The sequence below is a fragment of the Simochromis diagramma genome, unplaced genomic scaffold (assembly GCF_900408965.1).
Source record: "Simochromis diagramma unplaced genomic scaffold, fSimDia1.1 OVJJ01000705.1, whole genome shotgun sequence".
Taxonomy (NCBI): domain Eukaryota; kingdom Metazoa; phylum Chordata; class Actinopteri; order Cichliformes; family Cichlidae; genus Simochromis; species Simochromis diagramma.
Window position 1 is genome coordinate 2564643 of NW_024387448.1, and position 21357 is coordinate 2585999.

General features: G+C 42.7%; 1 long non-coding RNA gene across 1 annotated transcript; it reads left to right on the plus strand.

Annotated features, from left to right (window-relative positions):
* Positions 1-4720: 4720 nt before the first annotated feature.
* Positions 4721-20967, plus strand: LOC120722778. Its single transcript, XR_005693590.1, has 6 exons — positions 4721-5497; positions 9073-9348; positions 9485-10110; positions 15089-15245; positions 17937-18073; positions 18188-20967. It is a non-coding gene; the product is annotated as an uncharacterized LOC120722778 (long non-coding RNA).
* Positions 20968-21357: the final 390 nt, after the last annotated feature.

Below are 21357 nucleotides of genomic sequence, written 5' to 3' on the forward strand. Positions count from 1 at the left end.
GTTTTGGATCATTGTCATGTTGGAAGACCCAGCCTCGTTTCATCTTCAAAGTTCTCACTGATGGAAGGAGGTTTTGGCTCAAAATCTCACGATACATGGCCCCATTCATTCTGTCCTTAACACGGATCAGTCGTCCTGTCCCCTTGGCAGAAAAACAGCCCCATAGCATGATGTTTCCACCCCCATGCTTCATAGTAGTTATGGTGTTCTTGGGATGCAACTCAGTATTCTTCTTCCTCCAAACACGACGAGTTGAGTTTATACCAAAAAGTTCTACTTTGGTTTCATCTGACCACATGACATTCTCCCAATCCTCTGCTGTATCATCCATGTGCTCTCTGGCAAACTTCAGACGGGCCTGGACATGCACTGGCTTCAGCAGCGGAACACGTCTGGCACTGCGGGATTTGATTCCCTGCCGTTGTAGTGTGTTACTGATGGTGACCTTTGTTACTTTGGTCCCAGCTCTCTGCAGGTCATTCACCAGGTCCCCCGTGTGGTTCTGGGATCTTTGCTCACCGTTCTCATGATCATTTTAACCCCACGGGATGAGATCTTGCGTGGAGCCCCAGATCGAGGGAGATTATCAGTGGTCTTGTATGTCTTCCATTTTCTGATGATTGCTCCCACAGTTGATTTTTTCACACCAAGCTGCTTGCCTATTGTAGATTCACTCTTCCCAGTCTGGTGCAGGTCTACAATACTTTTCCTGGTGTCCTTCGAAAGCTCTTTGGTCTTGGCCATGGCGGCGTTTGGAGTCTGACTGTTTGAGGCTGTGGACAGGTGTCTTTTATACAGATGATGAGTTCAAACAGGTGCCATTCATACAGGTAACGAGTGGGGGACAGAAAAGCTTCTTACAGAAGACGTTACAGGTCTGTGAGAGCCAGAGATTTTCCTTGTTTGAGGTGACCAAATACTTATTTTCCACCCTAATTTACGAATAAATTCTTTACAAATCCTACCATGTGAATTCATGGATTTTTTTTTCACATTCTGTCTCTCACAGTTGAAGTGTACCTCTGGTGCAAATTACTGACCTCTGTCATCATTTTAAGTGGGGGAACTTGCACAATCGGTGGCTGACTAAATACTTTTTTGCCCCACTGTACTTGCATCCAGAAATCTTGAGATTTATCAATATGGCAACAAAGACAAGTTGTGATCATGAATCTACCCATTTTTTGCATCTGGCTCTGATATTTACATCAGTACATGTGCTATTACTGGGGGGGGGGGGGGGGTTGTTCATTATTTATTACTATGTGACACTGATTGTGAATATTCAATTAATTGGAATATTTAATTTGCTATTTTGTTTCAATATTGATGCAAAGTCTAATTTGGACAGTTAGGATAAATGACTGGCTAAAGATAGGGTTGAAGAAGGCTCTAATGTGATAATTACTTGACTTGGCCATCTATATCTTCTTACTTTCAGCACTGGTAAAAGACTCCTTTGGATGTGCGTGTAGAATGTGTGAAGATTTTGGACAAAATATTGACATGACATGATGAGCCAATACAAAATCACATTCATCTGTCAGAGCTGTGCTTTATATCTCAATCTTGTGGCTGGCAAAGTTATGATACTGCAACATTTTCTGAACCTTAAGTTCACTAAGTCCTCTTCACTCAAAGATGATCTTTATCTATTTGTTTCATAGCTAGACTGCTGTTATTTGAGCTCCAAGAAGCTTTTGGGAAATCACAGGCCCCAGGTTAGTAACTTTCCAAGCCTGGCTCAGTGCTTGTACTGCAGGGTAAGGAATGCAGTGGTTGTTTTAACATTACAGTGGCCTGGCAGGATTCAGCTGTGGTAAACCACTTGGTCCCAGACACCCTCAGACATGCCCTGCAGGGTGCCTTCAACAGCGAGCCTCAGAGATTGGAGGCAATCAGAAATGTACAATAAGATATGTTTGAAAATGTTCCCGAGAGAAGGTTCTGCTGAAACAAAATCTGAAATGCACAGCAGGGCATCCCACTGACACAAAATATCATAGTGATACAAGTGAGCAATTTATGTACTGTTTCTTGCAAAACTGAGGAAACAGACACTGCAGGGCATTTGACAAATGTTGTATTTTACAATAAACTAAACAAGTAAAGCAAACAAGTAGCAAACCTCAGGGCTTTCTATCAAACCCTGAAACAACAACAAAAAATGCTTACAGCTGTTCCTACAATAATACATCACTGTGACAAAACTGATTTAAATTATACTTCATGTTTCTGAATTTACCTTGAATCATGTACAATATCATTTTGATTTTAACTTTATTGACCATTGTGTCAGCCTGTCCCTCAATATCTGTTGGTCTCAATTCCAAGCTTGTTACTTGCTGAAAACATTCATTTTATTTGGTCATTATACTGTATGTGTTCTTTTTTTTTTCAACAAGTGTGAAAACCATGCATTTATTAGATACTATTTTTAAAAGTAGATTAATAGCAGGAGCATCAACTGTATAAAAGAAAGCTGTCCTGACTTTGATCTGCTACAGCCCTATGTCCCTAGCAGGTCTTTGAGGTCATCTGATCAGGGCTTACTTGCTATAAAAAATACTAAGAGGAGGACTAAGGGTGATAGAGCTTTTGCCACTGTGGCCCCTAGACTGTGGAACTCTCTCCCCCAAGCATTAAGAACTGTGGACTCAGTAGCTGTTTTTAAAAAACAACTCAAAACTCACCTTTTTAAAACTGCTTTTGGTTAATTTTCTGCCTGTTTTATTTTCTCTTTTTAAATCTTTTTATGACTTGTAATCTTATGTGCAGCACTTTGTGATTCTGTCTTGAAAGGTGCTATATAAATAAAAATTTATTTATTTATCATTTATTTATTTTTCCCTGACACACCAACAGTAGTGGCAAGTTTCAACTTTGTAATAAAACTGAACGCAAAATATGAAAACTTTGGACTGAGATGAAGATGGTGTTTTAATGTTTTAGTTAACACGAGCTTTAACATGTAACGTGCTAACTGGGGCCAACACAGTCTAGGGTTTTTTTGCATTCTCTGACCATCTCTGAAACACAGCTTAATGCTCCAGACCAGAAAAATGGCAAAACCTCTGCTTTTGTACAGACACCCTCTGATTAGCTGATCAAGTACATTTGATTAGCATTATCTGGCTGCTACTTAGCCTCTTAATTAGTCTAGAAACAGTTACATGGTGTGAAAACTTTTTTTTCATGCTTCTGTACAACCTCCCTACCTCTCACTGAAATGTATGACCACAGCAAACACTTTCCTGATGAGTTTATGCCCACAAAAGCAAATTTTAAGTCTTTTTACATACAACATGATTGTTTACAACATGCTTTTGTAAATGATGGCAATAATAATTAACAGTAAAAAAGAATTATTGGGACAGCGTTGAAAGCGGAAACGCTGTCAATACTTGAGGTTGTAAGAGTCTGTTTATACCTAAAACTGTTTTGTTTAAAACAACCATTACATTATGAATGCGATTGTGGCTACAAGCAGTGGAAATTAGCCTTTTTTAAAGGGTGGTTGGCCTCTTCTTTTAGAGAGAGCATGAGTTCAGTCATTTGAGAGAGGCTCAGAGTAAAGCTGTTGCTCCTCCACATTAAAAGGAGTCAGTTGAGGTGGTTCAGGGAAATGATCAGGACTTGCTGGAAAGATTAGATCTCTTGGCTGGCCTGGGGGAATGGCTTGGTCTTCCCCCAGATAAGCTGGAAAGTGGCTGAGGAGAAGGATATCTGACTGGAAGAGGATGGGTGGATTTGGATTTGGATTTGGAGAAGGGGGTAAGGGTGTCACCAATGATGCCTTTAATTTCAAGAAGTTAAGTTGTTGTTTGTGATTGTGTGTCCTAATATAAAAATATATAAAAAAACTCTTCATTATGCATGGTTTATGTTGCGTTATAGATGCAATTGTACTGAATAGCCTGCAGAAAAATACTGATAATCTTCAGTTTAATTTCTTATTGAATTCCTCCTCCTTGCAATCTGCAGGACATTCTGCAGATACAATCATTGTCCAGGATGTTTCCATCTGAAATTTAAACAAGAAGAATGAGAAAGATGCAGCAAAACACAGAAGAAAAAAGAAGCAATAGCTAGTATTATGAAAGCCTTTCATCAGCAGTTTTATCAAAGCTCTTCTTTATAAGCATTCAGTCTGAGGATGTTGTTTTTTTTCTGTGCCGTTTTTTTCTGTGTTTGTTTAGCCTCCTCGTTCCTCAAGTCATTCCTCCCCAGCCACAATACAAGCCCGTTGACTCTCCAGGGGAGTTGAGGATGTTCAGAGGTCCAATTTTCAGATTCCAGTACAAATGATATGGTGGCTGCAAAGGAAAAAAAGAAAAGGGGAAAAAAATACTCTTTTTCTCTCTGCCTCTCTGTTCTCTCGTCTTCTCTCTGCCATGATGTTGCAGTTATGTTGTCAGTAACAAAACACAGAGCTGATGAATGATTGATGAAAGCCCAGCTAGTGAAACATAAACTCACATTCTCGTGGGCACAAAAATGAGAAAACAAAAGGAAAGTAACCAACGGACTGCTTTTTGAAACATGGAGCATTCTGGGTAGACTGTATCTCGACAAACAAGTGTTGATATGTTGATATGAATAACTGGACACAGATTGAGGCTTCAGTTATGTAAATAGATGGCAGAAACAATCTCATTTGTTGAGGAAAAGCAACAAAAGGCAGAACCAGTTTCACACATTTCCACATTGACATGTTGCATTTACTGCGATTACAGTTTTTCTCAAATGCTAAAACACAAAAGCCAATCCTCTAAACCAAATGACCAGTTGTCTAAACACATTTACTAAATCTAGCCATCATTTACCAATATCATAAACACATGTCACATGAAGACACAATTCACAGAACACAATCCTCCGTTGTCATAAATCTAATCACATCTTTCCTTGCTAAAACACAAGTTGCAAAAGAACTCTGCTCATATTCTCAAATGAAAGCTCATGTGATGCAACATGCTTGCCACAGTCAGCAATATTTGAACACAATGAACACACCTGGCATCATCAGTACACACAACGACTCAAAATTGAAGACACCTGTTGCTAATGCTGTGACCACATGTATAAAAGCAAGTTCAGAGTGCACAGTATGCTGAAGAGTCCAAACACACACAATGGATGAAGGCAGAGTCGGGGGAAGAGGAAGTCGATACAGAGGAGGGAGAAGAGCGAAGAGCGAAGAGCTGGCCCTGGAAGAAGAGAAGCAGGCCAATGAGGAAGAGGAGTCCAAATAAGAGGAGGAAGAGGAGCAGGCCAGCGAGGAAGAGGAGCAGGCCAACGAGGAAGAGGAGGAGGCCAACATGGGAGAGGAGAAGGTCCAGGAGGGAGAGCAAGACAACCTCGCACCATCATTACGGACGAGATGCGAACAACAGTCATTGACCATGTCATTGTCCATGGCAGGACTAGGAGTCCGTCCAAACCTGAGTAGGTTCACCGTGGCCACCATTATCAGGGCATTCAGACAACACAACAGGTATTGTACTCGATTGCTTTCTTTGTCACAATACAGTTTTACAAACCTGTGAAAGCAGTCTATTGGTTTCAAATCAGTGGTGACTAGGGATGGGTATTGATAAGATTTTCATGATTCCGATTCCATTTTCGATTCTGTTTAACGATTCGATTCTTTATCGATTCTCTTATCGATTCTTTTTTTTAAAAAAGGAGAACACTAAGGTCGATTAGCTGAGAACTTTGTTTTATATCTTCTCTTTGAACAAGGTAGAAATTTAGGAGTAACGTGGCCTTACAAACCCAACAGTGAGATCTTAAGAGATCCAGCCTACGGCTCTTCAATGGGGTGTCACAGGGTCCCCAGGAAAAAAAATTGTAAATGTAAAATAATAAAATAAATATTCTTCTGTAGCAATAACAAAGTATAACATAAATTGACTAGAAAGAGAGAGCATATTTCTCCTGTTTTGGCTTCCCTTCATTGGCTTCCTGTTAAATCCAGAATTGAATTCAAAATCCTGCTCCTCACATACAAGGTCTTAAATAATCAGGCCCCATCTTATCTTAATGACCTTGTAGTACCATATCACCCTATTAGAGCACTTCGCTCTTGCTCTGCAGGCCTACTTGTTGTTCCTAGAGTATTTAAAAGTAGAATGGGAGGGAGAGCCTTCAGTTTTCAGGCCCCTCTTCTGTGGAACCAGCTTCCAGTTTGGATTCGGGAGACAGACACTACTTTTAAGATTAGGCTTAAAACTTTCCTTTTTGCTAAAGCATATAGTTAGGGCTGGACCAGGTGACCCTGAATCCTCCCTTAGTTATGCTGCAATAGACATAGGCTGCCGGGGGATTCCCATGATACATTGAGTTTTTCCTTTCCAGTCACCTTTCTCACTCACTATGTACAGTGGGGCAAAAAAGTATTTAGTCAGCCACCGATTGTGCAAGTTCCCCCACCTAAAATGATGACAGAGGTCAGTAATTTGCACCAGAGGTACACTTCAACTGTGAGAGACAGAATGTGAAAAAAAAATCCATGAATCCACATGGTAGGATTTGTAAAGAATTTATTCGTAAATTAGGGTGGAAAATAAGTATTTGGTCACCTCAAACAAGGAAAATCTCTGGCTCTCACAGACCTGTAACGTCTTCTGTAAGAAGCTTTTCTGTCCCCCACTCGTTACCTGTATGAATGGCACCTGTTTGAACTCATCATCTGTATAAAAGACACCTGTCCACAGCCTCAAACAGTCAGACTCCAAACGCCGCCATGGACAAGACCAAAGAGCTTTCGAAGGACACCAGGAAAAGTATTGTAGACCTGCACCAGACTGGGAAGAGTGAATCTACAATAGGCAAGCAGCTTGGTGTGAAAAAATCAACTGTGGGAGCAATCATCAGAAAATGGAAGACATACAAGACCACTGATAATCTCCCTCGATCTGGGGCTCCACGCAAGATCTCATCCCGTGGGGTCAAAATGATCATGAGAACGGTGAGCAAAGATCCCAGAACCACACAGGGGGACCTGGTGAATGACCTGCAGAGAGCTGGGACCAAAGTAACAAAGGTCACCATCAGTAACACACTACAACGGCAGGGAATCAAATCCCGCAGTGCCAGACGTGTTCCGCTGCTGAAGCCAGTGCATGTCCAGGCCCGTCTGAAGTTTGCCAGAGAGCACATGGATGATACAGCAGAGGATTGGGAGAATGTCATGTGGTCAGATGAAACCAAAGTAGAACTTTTTGGTATAAACTCAACTCGTCGTGTTTGGAGGAAGAAGAATACTGAGTTGCATCCCAAGAACACCATAACTACTGTGAAGCATGGGGGTGGAAACATCATGCTATGGGGCTGTTTTTCTGCCAAGGGGACAGGACGACTGATCCGTGTTAAGGACAGAATGAATGGGGCCATGTATCGTGAGATTTTGAGCCAAAACCTCCTTCCATCAGTGAGAACTTTGAAGATGAAACGAGGCTGGGTCTTCCAACATGACAATGATCCAAAACACACCGCCCGGGCAACAAAGGAGTGGCTCCGTAAGAAGCATTTGAAAGTCCTGGAGTGGCCTAGCCAGTCTCCAGACCTCAACCCCATAGAAAATCTGTGGCGGGAGTTGAAAGTCCGTGTTGCTCGGCGACAGCCCCAAAACATCACTGCTCTCGAGAAGATCTGCATGGAGGAATGGGCCAAAATACCAGCTACTGTGTGTGCAAACCTGGTAAAGACCTATAGTAAACGTTTGACCTCTGTTATTGCCAACAAAGGTTATGTTACAAAGTATTGAGTTGTATTTTTGTTATTGACCAAATACTTATTTTCCACCCTGATTTACGAATAAATTCTTTACAAATCCTACCATGTGGATTCATGGATTTTTTTTTTTTTTTCACATTCTGTCTCTCACAGTTGAAGTGTACCTCTGGTGCAAATTACTGACCTCTGTCATCATTTTAAGTGGGGGAACTTGCACAATCGGTGGCTGACTAAATACTTTTTTGCCCCACTGTATTAACAGACCTCTCTGCATTGAATCATATCTGTTATTAACCTCTGTCTCTCTTCCACAGCATGTCTTTTATCCTGTCTTCCTTCTCTCACCCCAACCGGTCGCAGCAGATGGCTGCCCCTCCCTGAGCCTGGTTCTGCCGGAGGTTTCTTCCTGTTAAAAGGGAGTTTTTCCTTCCCACTGTTGCCAAAGTGCTTGCTCATAGGGGGTCATATGATTGTTGGGTTTTTCTCTGTATCTATGAAGCGCCTTGAGGCGACTTATGTTGTGATTTGGCGCTATATAAATAAATAAAATTGAATTGTTCTATGGCAATTACACAAGAATATCCAGTAATGTCCCTGCCTACAATTAAACACATTCACTTACCGAAAATCGGGGGCATCTGCTGTGGCAGCCTTTTACCACAAACTTAGTCACTGCTCGGTGACATTCGTCTATCCTGGCCTGAAAGGAGACTCTACCGGTAGACTGCAGCGAGAACTGCCAGCATCTGAGCCAGCCAGACTCTGGCTGTCTCTCTCATCATGGTCCCCTAAATGCACAGTAATGGCAGGTTTTGTAATAAGGCAGATCGCGCTAACACAATATGCACTGTTAGTTGATTATTTACCTGCCGCATTAACGGGAGAGGACGTGCAAACGTTACCGCTGCTGCTGGGTTGAGATTCACGAGTCCGGAGCGGAATTAAAAACACGACATTCATTTAAGGTCATTGCGTGTTTTGTGAGCAAATGCTTTTGCATATTCGTAGTGTTTCCTCCCTTAAATGAAATATCTACTTTACAAGTATTGCAAGTTGCCCTGTTGTCATCCGTTCTCGTAAAGTATAATCAAACTTTTGAGCGTTTGAGCCGCTTAGGCGCCGTGTTTCCTGCCGGGTAAATGACGCTCCGCAACGTGGTGACGTCATTCGGGGCGACTGGAATCAATAAGGGAATTGTTTGCAAAAATGGCAAACAATTCCAAGGAATTGAAACAGTGGGAACCGGTTCTCAACAAGAACCGGTTTTCGATACCCATCCCTAGTGGTGACTGTATTGTAACATATGTCAATTGACAACATATGTTTCTTTAGAGTTGAATGAACACCACATAGAGGTGGGAGGGTTGCCATATTTACAGCGACAAAAGAAACCCTCATTGTGGATATGGTTCGTGGGAACAACCTCATCAGACTCCGGGAGATCAGAGACAAAGTCATTGCCGATAATGTCAACTTGGAGAGCATTGACGATGTCAGCTTGGCCACAATAGACAGAGTTCTCTGGCGACGTGGATGAGACAGGTCTATAGGGTTCCCTTTGAGCACAACTCTGCGCGACACAAAGACCTACGTTACGAGTATGTGCAAGTAAGTATACATCCATGTTCACAGTACGGTTAGTGGACATACTGTGTTGCTCAGTGGCCTACATTACTTCTGGACAATACTGTGCTACCTGATTGACTGTTGTTCTGAACACCTGTGCACTTTCACATTTTCACAGAGGATATTACAGTTGGACGCGATGATCAGACCTCATGAGTACCTCTTCCTGGATGAGGCTGGCTTCAACCTGCAGAAACGAAGGCAAAGAGGCCGTAACATCATTGGCCAAAGAGCCATCACTGAGGTCCCTGGCCAATGGGGGGGTAATATTACCCCTTTGTGCGGCCATGGGTTCGGAGGGGCTTGTCCACCAGCATGCTGTCCTTGGGTTTTACAACACCCAACGTCTCCTCACCTTCCTAGAGGGGCTAAAAGACATCCTCCTGGACCGCCAACAACACCATCCTGGGCCCGCACATCACATTTATGTGATCATTTGGGACAATGTCCACTTCCACAGAACAAACCAAATCAGAGAGTGGTTCACCAGCAACAGTGACCACTTTTTAAACGTCTGTCTGCCACTCTACTCCCCTTTCCTGAACCCTATAAGAGGAGTTCTTCTCATCGTGGAGATGGAAGGTTTATGACAGACAACCATACACAAGAGAGAACCTCCTAAGGGCAATGGAGCTGGCCTGTGTTGACATCCCAGCGGAGGCCTTCCAAGGATGGATCCGCCATTCCAGGGCGTTTTTCCCACGGTGCCTGGCAAGAGACATTATAACCTGCGATGTGGATGAGGTGATGTGGCCCGATGCAGCTCAGCGACATGATGCCGCACAGTGATTGTGGTGTGTGTTCAAGGTTCTTTATTTGTCACATGCATAGTTATACAAGTATAACACACAGTGAAATGTAGCCTGACACGCTCCTCGACATGTGCAAAAATTGGGGGGGGGTGTAGAGGAAGAACATTATATATAACACCCAGCACGCCCCTGCGGGCGGTTTATCCTTCAAGCTTGGGTCCTCTACCAGAGGCCTGGGAGCTTGAGGGTCCTGCGCAGTATCTTAGCTGTTCCCAGGACTGCGCTCTTCTGGACAGAGATCTCCGATGTTATTCCCGGGATCTGCTGGAGCCACTCGCCTAGCTTGGGAGTCACCGCACCTAGTGCTCCGATTACCACGGGGACCACCATTACCTTCACCCTCCACATCCTCTCGAGCTCTTCTCTGAGCCCTTGGTATTTCTCCAGCTTCTCGTGTTCCTTCTTCCTGATATTGCTGTCATTCGGAACCGCTACATCGATCACTACGGCCGTCTTCTTCTGTTTGTCTACCACCACTATGTCCGGTTGGTTAGCCACCACCCTTTTGTCTGTCTGTATCTGGAAGTCCCACAGGATCTTAGCTCGGTCATTCTCCACCACCCTTGGGGGCATCTCCCATTTTGACCTCGGGACTTCCAGGTTATACTCGGCACAGATGTTCCTGTACACTATGCCGGCCACTTGGTTATGACTTGGTTATATATATATATATATATATATATATATATATATATATATATATATGACATCTGACTATTTTACAGGATAGACAATATAAACATATTTAAAATTAAAGGAATTTGAAATGTACATTGTGCCTTGGTTTAGTGTCTGGAAGAGTCCTGTCTCAGTCAATTATAGATGATGTGAGAGGGCGGGTGTGTGTGTTTAGGGCACGGATGGCTTGGGGATAGAAGCTCCTCTTGAGTCTCTCTGTCCTTGCCCGGAAGATGCGGAACCTTCTACCAGATTGCAGAAGTTGGAACAGTTTGTTGCCAGGATGGGACGGGTCCTTCAGTATCTGCGCTGCTCTAGTCCGGCATCTCCTGGTGTAGGTGTCCTGAAGCGGGGGGAGAGCAATCCTGCAGCAGCGTTCTGCTGTACGGATCACTCTCTGGAGAGCTTTTTGGTCCTTCACACAGCTGTTCCCAAACCACGATGTCATGTTCTGTGTGAGGATGCTCTCCACAGCGCCTGTATAGAAAATCCTGAGGATCTTTGGAGAGACCCTGAACTTCCTCAGTTGTCGTAGGTGATACAGGCGCTGCCTAGCCTTTTTGGTCTGGACCTGAATGTGGGCAGCCCATGTCAGGTCTGAGGAGATGTGGACACCAAGATACTTGAAGGACTGCACCCTCTCCACTGGAGCTCCATTGATGATAATGGGCTTGTAGTCTCTGTGCTGACCCCTTCTGAAGTCCACCACCAGCTCCTTGGTCTTGCTGACGTTCAGCTGGAGGTGGTTGTCCTGGCACCACGATGCCAGATTCTTCACTTCATCCATGTAGGCCGCCTCATCGTTGTTGGAGATGGCACCCAACACCACTGTGTCGTCAGCAAACTTCACAATGGTGTTGGAGCCGTGGGTGGCCACACAGTCTGAAGTGTAGAGGGAGTAGAGCAGTGGCGAGAGGACACATCCCTGAGGTGCTCCTGTGTTGATGGTGATGCTGTTGGAGAAGCACCTGCCCACCCTCACCACCTGAGTTCTGCCAGTGAGGAAGTCCAACACCCATGCACACAGACGGCTGTTAAGTCCCAGTTCCCTCAGCTTTGTGAACAGTCTGCAGGGCACTATTGTGTTAAACGCTGAACTGTAATCAACAAACAGCATTCGCACATAGTTACCCTGTTTCTTGTCCGCATGGCTGAGAGTGGTGTGTAGGACGTGGGCGATGGCATCCTCTGTGGATCTGTTGGATCTGTAGGCGAACTGCAGTGGATCTGTGGTGTCTGGGATGGAGGAGGAGATGATGTTCTTCAGCAGCCTCTCAAACACCTTCATTACTACTGAGGTCAGTGCAACTGGCCGGTAGTCGTTCAGGGATGAGGGTTTGCTGTTCTTGGGCACAGGGATGATGGTGGATCTTTTGAAGCATGTGGGGACCACAGACTTCGCCAGGGACTCGTTGAAGATGTAAGTGAACACACCTGCTAGCTGGTCAGCACAGCAGCGCAGCAGACGGCCGGTGATGCCGTCTGGCCCCGCCGCTTTCCTTGTGTTCACTCTCCTCAGTGCCGCTCGGACGTCATGCTCCGCGATGCTGGTCACCGGTCTCTCGCTGATGACGTCACTGTCCTCGGTAGTCAGGCGGTAGATAGCATTAGCCGCCTGGCTAACCTCGAAACGGGCGTAGAACCGATTCAGCTCGTTGGTGAATGCAGAGTCGGCGTTGATCGGCGCAGTGTCCCTGGCTTTGTAGTCCGTAATGGTGCATAGTCCGTGCCACATACTCCGTGTGTCGCCCTGGTGGAAGCGGGACTCCACACGTTCCCAGTACCGGCGTTTGGCATCTCTCACCGCGTGCCGCACGCCGTATGAGGCCGCTTTGTAGGCGCTCATATCGCCAGTGGCGAGACCCGCGTTGTAGGAGGCGGTCCTGGCGTTTACTGCAGTGCGGATCGATCTGTCCATCCACGGTTTCTGGTTTGGGAATGTGGTGACTCTCGCAGTGGGGATAATCTCCTCCGCTAGCATGTTGACGAAGCATACTGCTACTTCCGTAAACTCGTTGATGTCGACTGCGCATGCTCTGAACATGTCCCAGTCTACGTCGTTGAGTGCGTCCTGTAGCGTAGCTTCTGATTGGGCAGTCCACCGTTTTACCTCCCTCATGGTTACTTCTTCCCTCCGTATGCTTTGTTTATACTGGGGAATGAGGAAGATGGCGTTGTGGTCAGACTTCCCAAAAGCCGGGTGTGAGACAGCTTTGTAGCCCTGCTTGTATGGCGTGTAGCAGTGATCCAAAATCCGATCCCCTCTCGTTGGACACGAGACATGCTGGTAAAAGTTTGGCATGACTTTTCTGAGGTTCGCTTTGTTAAAGTGAACCTCTCCTGCTACAATGAGGGCTGCGCCCGGGTCCTTGTTTTGAAGCGAGCTCAGCACATCATGTAATTCGGACAAAGCCATACCTGTGTCCGCTTGGGGTGGGATGTAGACCACCGTGGCGATGACTGAGGTGAACTCACGGGGCAGATAGAAAGGGCGGCACTTAATGCTCAGGAACTCCAGATGTGGCGAGCAGCCGCTGGAGAGAGTAGAAATGCTCCTGGCATCACACCACTTTCTGTTTACCATGAAACACACTCCTCCACCTTTGGTTTTGTTCGACTCTGCCGTTCTGTCTGCGCGGAGCACAAAGAATGAATCCGACGGAGTTACGGCCTGGTCCGGCACGGTGGGGGTCAGCCATGTCTCCGTGAAGCACAGAATGTTGCAGTCCCTCATGTCACGTTGGAAGGTGACCCTTGCTCTTAGATCATCGAGCTTGTTCTCCATGGATTGTACATTGGCCAGTAGGATACTGGGCAGTGGTGCGCGATGCGCCTGCTGTCTCAGTCTGTTCCTAATACCAGCGCGTTTTCCCCGGCGCTTCTTTGTTCTGCGCCTCGGATGAGCGGCCCGTCCTTTGTTGTTCTCCGCACCGCGTAGAATCTCTGGCGGCCAGGAAGGGTCAGGTTTAAAAGTGTCCAAGATTAGATGTGCAACCTTGGCACCGATGTTTACAAGTGATCTGCTGTCGTATACTATAAGACTAGAGGATTTTGGGATGTAAACCAGAGCAAAAAATATGTAAAAAAACAAGAAAAGTGGATAGTCGGAGCGGAGCGGTCAGGAAGGCGTCTGGACGTGGCCGCGCCATCTTCTGGTGAGTGTGTGGTATGAATAACGTAAATAAAAAAACTTCACACCCTGATCATGTTTTCAAGAGTACTGTTGTGTCCAATAGATTCTGTTTTTGCATTGAGTTGTGTTACAGTAGTGTACGTACATGCAGGATTTTCTATAGATTTATACTCTTCATCTGAAACTCACAAATCTAAATGCCTAATCTTCTGCTGAGATCTACGATGATCCGTTAATGTATAGTTTCTAAAAATATGCATTGGCAGTTATGAAACAAAGGATTTTCACAAATTGAGCATTGTGTTTTCAATTGTTTTGCTGTAGTGTGTAATGATGTGTATAGTGTTTACATTTTCGAAAGCTTCGAGCTGCTCTTTTGGTGTGACAGTTTGAGTTTTGCAGTGGGAAGGTGTGGTTGTGTTTATGTAGTTTTAGAAAAGGGTGTTGTGTTTAGACATTGGGGAACATGGTAGAAACGTTTGTGAAATGTGTTTTAGCATTTGAGAAAAATTGTAAGATGCATAGTTGCTGCCTTGATTGCTTTGGTGACAGTGCATATAAAATTGTTGGGTTGGACCCATGGGTTCACTTCTTGGGTTTTGTTAAATGCTACAAAGAATATGTGCCACAAACATATCTCTTGGTTTCAGTTACTGAGTTACAAAGTTTAGCTTAGATACAAAGTTTTAGTTCTTAAAAAGAGAGATTGTGTGGCGTAAGTGTGGATAATGTGCACGAAAGAAAGATGTTGTCTGTTCAGCAGATGTGATTCTTAAGTCTGCCAGTCAGACACATAATCTGGTGTTCCAGTTCCAACTGCTACTCCTTTGTTGAATGCAGGTATCAAATATAGAGAATAAACACCACAGATAATGATGGTTACCCCCCCTGCTTGCTTAGCCCCTACTGGGAAGAATCAATTTCCTGAATGGTGTTTAACACAATAATGACAACAGGATGTAAATGAATAATAAGGAATAAAATGTTTTCATGTTCATCTTCTGCACTCGTCTCATTTCAGCTGAGTGCGAGTCGTAATATTGTTATTTACAGCCACACTAACATCTCATTTCTTTCTCTCTTTTCTGTCTTTCCACAGAGCTGAAGAAAGAAGTCCTCACACATAAACTTGGCTGTGTGTGGGGTGGTGCTGACAGAGAGAGATGAAGTGTAGTAACATTAATGGAGTTGGCGAGAACACGCTATGTTGCCATACGAGCAGTAAAAGCTTCCAAACACTGAACATAATGAGAGCGGTAAAGACAGAAAGCATCATAGTCAGAGCTTTTCACTCAAGCCTGCTGACTTGACCATAGTTTCTGGTTAAATTAAAAATGATTGCAATCTTACTACATAACAAACGTTCTTTTTTTTATACCTCATGTGGGACAGAGAGACAGTGGTTAGCGCTGTCACTTCACACCAAGAAGGTTTGTAGTTCGAAGCCCAACTGGGGCCTTTCCTGTGTTTGTTTTGCATGTTCTCCTTGTGTGCACGGGTTTCATCTGAGTACTCGGGCTTCCTCCCACAGACCACAGTCCAAAGACATGTTAGGAGAACAGTTCATTCTAAACTGGTGGTGGATAAAGAGCTTTAAGTGTTTAGAAGAAGGTGCTGTATGCACGTGTGGTTAAAATGGTAGTTTAAAGCACTTTGAGTTATTAGTAAGACTGGAAAAGTCCTAAGCTCATTATGAACCAAAACATTAGGCTCTGGTGTGACATTTGAGTGCTTTTTACAGCCTAATTCATTTCACAAATGTGGCACTTCATTTATTAAAAGAAGAATGTTGCATGTGCATGACATCTAAGCAACAATTGTTTTGCATAAAAAAGGGGAAATCCTACTAAGCTTCTCTAGAAACAAAATGGTATCAGAGTTTTCAGTCTATAAAAACTTATTTTGCACTGGTACATTTTGGGAACTGTATGTGAATGTTCTTCTTTTAGATGTTTGATTTCTTAAAACTGAGGAAACTATACTTGGCTGTAAAAATCTAATGTCTAACTAGAAACTTCCTCTGGATAGCATTACCTTGGCCTCCTGTAACACTCTGAGGAATCTTGGAGTCATTTCTGATTGGAATATGTCCCTCAACATGGATATTAAATAAGTAGGACTGATTTCTTGCAATATCTCTAAAATGAGAAAAATCCCGTCTTAGTGTGTAGCTGAAAAACTCTTTCAAGTACTTATTCCTTCTAGGCTGGACTATTGCACTTCATTACTGTTACAATGCCCTAAAAGGGACAGTACTGGAACTAAAAAAAGTATCACCCCAATAGAGTACTTTGGTCGCAGACACTGCTGGCCTACTTGTGGATCCTTCAGCTTTCAGGCCCCAGCTCCCTTTCACACACATGTAATCTGTCTAGGCAAGCCAAGGCAAGGCAAGTTTATTTGTATAGCACAATTCAACAACAAGGTGATTCAAAGTGCTAGCCTCTACTGATTTCCATACCTCCTTTTTCAAGAATACCTCCACCTGCTCCCTACTCTACATAGATTACAATGTCGTCTTGGAACATCATAGTCCACAGAGACTACTGCCTGACCTCATCTGTCAGCCTGTCCATCACCACAGCAAACAAGAAGGGGGTCAGACCAGATCTCTGATCCAATCCCACCCCCACCTTGAAGCAGTCAGTCACTCAGACTGCACACCTCATACATGCTGTCTTTATCAGAGATGGGCAGTAACGCGTTACTTGTAACGCGTTACTGTAATCCGATTACTTTTTTTCAAGTAACGAGTAAAGTAAGGGATTACTATTGCAAAATCGGTAATTAGATTACCGTTACTTTCCCGTAGGAACGCTGCGTTACTGCATTACTAAAACCGTGATTTTTTTGCGAGAATGTCTCATGACAGTGACGTAAGCGAGTGCGCCGTTGGTGACAACAGCTGTGTGCAGATCAACAATGGATCATATATCGATTGTGGGAGAGAGTATGAGCGTGCAGCGCTTAAAGCGTGGAAGTACTGACCTTATTTTGAGTTTGATTCCATAAAAAGTGACAAAAACATTAGCGTCCGTTGTGCGTGGGAAGAAAACTTTTTACAGCGAAAAAAACCCCTAAACTTCCGAGCAAGCACCGAGTGCGCTACGACGTAATGGGAAATTCACAGAGAAACTCGCGGATTCTTCAACTGACCACGGCACACCTGCACCAGGGTAACCCTCCGCCTACCGCAGTCCTGCTTTACAGGTGAAAATAGAGCAACAGGACCGCTGAGTCTTTGACTTTATTTATTTTCTGCTGTGTTTTACTTGCATCTATTTGAAAGAAAGACTGAGTGTAAACACAAAAAATATTTTATTTTATGTGCTGGAATGTGCAGAAAATAGGTTTAAATGTTAAACTAATTTATTCAAGTCAGAGAATGTTGCATGTAATTAAATTTTTGCTTGATGCATAAAGTTAAAAGATTAAAACTGATAAAACAAGTTAGAAAAAGAGACTTTTCCATTTGATTACATTTTGTATGATGGATTATGCAGAAAAAGTAGAATTGGGCTGAAAGATCTATCGCTTTATCACCTCTTCAGGTTGTAAATCGTGTTTTTAAAAAGTAACTAAGTAATTAATTACTTTTGAAAATAAGTAATCAGTAAAGTAACGGGATTACTTTTTTGGGGAAGTAATCAGTAATTAGTTACTGATTACTTTTTTCAAGTAACTTGACCAACACTGGTCTTTATACATGTCTTGCACCATGCTAACATGCTCCTCTGCTACTCCTGATTTATACAATACTGCAGTTCTTCTTGGCACCATATCAGTTCTGATCACATATAAATATAAATGCTCAAAGATGGCTCCTAAATGACAATAATCCATAACCCATAAATGCAGGAGTAGCTTCAGCGCTGAAGTAGTACACTTCTGCATTTTTGCTCATGCATCTAAGCTATGTGTATGTGGTGTGTGTTTGTATTATACAGTAACCACAAAGCACATCTGCTAAGCTGTAACAGATACTGGTGACTGCTGAAATCGGCTGCCCACATAATCCAGGGCTCTGCAGAAGGGATCATCTGTTGGGCTGTGATCTCCTTTTCCCACTTTGTCTAGAACCCAGGTAAAATAACTGTACACAGGTATTTTACTCTACATTTAGTTTGTCTTTGATTCCCCTTTCTTTTCTAATTCTGTTTTTTTTTTTTTTAATTTGTTTTCCATCATTTGTCTTCAGGCTGTGAAAAACGATTGCATAAATAAACGTGCATCCAAGCGTGCGTTTATATGACAGATGCAGCACAGATCAGCAGATGGAGACAGAAAAGCTGAGAAATCGAATGATGAAAGCATCTTTTGTTCTCTGCTGAATTAACTATCCACAGTTTCCTTCTTCTCTGCTGTGGCTTCTTTTTCTCTGCGGTGGATGCCAACAGAGGAATCAGGCAGTACAGTATTGTTCATAGGCTCACACAAGCACACAAACTTTATCCTGCTGTACAGGACTGAATAGAAACCATAGAGAAACAAAGGCAGGAAAAAGTTTCGCTGACAAGAACTGCAATCACCATCTTCTCCACACGATGCAAATGGAAACCAGATGCTGAACATATATTGTATAATAATGGCAGGATCTCTGTATGAAAAAGGAGGAAAAAAATGTGTTGCCATCATGGCAGCATTTCAGGATGTAATTTACTGCTTCTTTCTTTTTAATTACTGGAATTGCTGGGTTTCTGTGCTGTTGCAACTGAGCTCATACTGTGTTTAGAACAAGGAGGTGATAGCTTTCTAATCAGTCTCAGTCAGCACTTTGATTTAAGTTACATTTTTATGTTTGTTGTTTCGTGCAGTGATTTAGTTCAAGATCCAAATCCAAAATGATAAAAACATTTAATGAAACTACAAAGTTGTTGACAACTGTTCTTAAGGATGTAAATTTTGCTTTATTGGCTGCTTTAGAGAGATGAATGTTCATAGAGGTGATGAAGCTAAATGCAGTCAATGCCACTTTTTATGCATTATGGTTTTTTTCTTTATTGCAAATATGTGAATGCATTGTAATGTGACTAAAAAACTGAAACTTTGCCCGACCCTTTCCGTTGCCACTAATATGGATGCTTCCGAGTGTCTTGCCTGTTTCTGTCTTTAGCTACCAATATCAACAATGAGCAACAGCCAATGCTTGCTAACGCTAGCATTTTAAACCCCAGCTAAGTACTTGGCTTCACACAGCTTCTTGAATCCATTACAACCCCCCTCCAAAAATAGAACAACATTAAGGATTACATTAACAAGCAAGGAAGCTAACTTTATCTAGCTATCTGCTATCTGCTACACTGGGAGTCAAGCATAGCTAGTACAAAAGGCAGACGTGTTGTGTTCTTTGTGTTCTTTTTAATAGCTGTGTTTGCAAAAAGACTCGTGGTCCTATAGATGTCTTTGGGAAAATGATATTAGTAAACAGTTTCTTAATGAGTTTAATCTCAGTCCCTTTTTAAAATTTTTGAATAAAACATTAAGTCCATTTTGGAAGTTTTGATCATTTTAAATGTCAGAAAGGAGGATTATCGAGGATGTGCTTATTGATGACTTGTTATTGACAAGTTTTATCCTTGTTACATCTGATTTAAAAAGACCACATTGTGATGGTAAGTGCTTATCTCAGGGCTTCATTGTAGGACAAAACATGTCGAGATTGTTCTCAAGGAATTTGTCTGCATTAGTAGGTAAGCCAAAATTAGCCAAAAGAAAGCCAGTTTTCACTGACTAAGCCAGAATGACCAAATAAAAATATGATCAAGCTCATATTCAACATAAGGTGAGAATTTGATTCATAGAGGTATTGTTTGGTTGTGTGGATGAAATATGAGATGACGCTGTTTATTCTTCTGACTAATCTTAGCTAATACTAGCTTTCCTGCTAAACCAGACATATTGCAAGCTATTTTACAGGCCCAATGCTGCAAGTCAATGAACACATCAAATTCTTTCAAACTTCTGGAGATGATCTAGTAAATTAGCTATCCAATTTGGAAGTACTTCATTAAATTAAACCATCATAGCAAAGTTAAAGCTATCTAATTAACCACACATTATTTTCTTAGGTTATATGATGAACTTATATCAAAGCGGACCGTTCCAACATTTTCCTTCTCCCGCATTTGAGCTAAAATCAACTGACTGTAGCGCAAGTGTTTTATTTTTTTGATGTTTTTTTTCTTTGTGTCTAGCATACAGATAACTAAAGAACATTTGTAACACAGTTGATGACATAATTGTACTTGTAAGTACTGAATGTAGAGCAGTAACACATTACTGCATTACTGAAAAAATGTAATGTGATTACTCCCAATACTGGCACATCACCTATAAACTTCCCATCATCATTCAGCCACCTTCAGCCCTTTTAACTGCACGGTGGAAATGTTTGACCAACTGAATCAAATTCAGTCTATGAAAATCAACCTGGGAGGCCATGTGCTGTAAACCCACGAAGTCATCTATTAACCCGAAGAACAGACGAGTGAGCAAATTCTGTTTGGGATTTATAGGGCACGGCGATATTGGCGACACACTCAATGAGAACTGGACCTTCACATGCACAGACACACACACACACACACACACACACACACACAGATTGTCATATTGCTACAAATCCAAGCTATACTGCTTTGTTTTCACACAATGAGCTTGTTTGTTGTAAGCATTTGGGTTTGATAATATTAGTAATGTTGTGTACAGTGTGTAGGTGTGTAAGTACAGTATGCAGCCAAATAAGAACACCACACTGAAGCTAATTGTGGTGCCAATAAATATTTTGCTGGCATGGTTCCACCACTTTCTTCCTCCTTTTCTTGGGGCACGTTTATGCATAGCGTTACTCTGAGCACATGTGAGCTGCAAAGTACATAGTATATAAAACTAACCGCTATTTTGTTTAGCATGCTTCAAAGTTTTACAGTAAAGCCTGCAGTCTCCAGCTGTAATAAAATCTTTGATAACAGAACCAAAGCCGCAAACTTCGTGTGCAAACTGTTCTTCGGTGTCTCTGGATGTTTACTGTGTCATTCATCTTAATCTGCTCTGCAACAGTTACACTGTGTTTAAAAGGGATCTCATACTAAGCCAAATTGTCCTCAGCTGCATGCTGTGTACACAATAGTACATGCCCCATTGTCTCAGTAAACAATGTTTATCTTTCTGTTAGAGACAAATAGAAATGTATTTGAAACACTGAATGAAGTACATAAGAACATAGGGGAACATAGAAATATAGAACTGTTCAATTCAGTTTTAATTATATAGCACCAAATCACAACAATAGTTGCCTCCAGTTTATTGTAAAAACCCTTCAGTAATACAGAGAGCGCCCCATCAATCAGATGACCTATTTATGAGCAA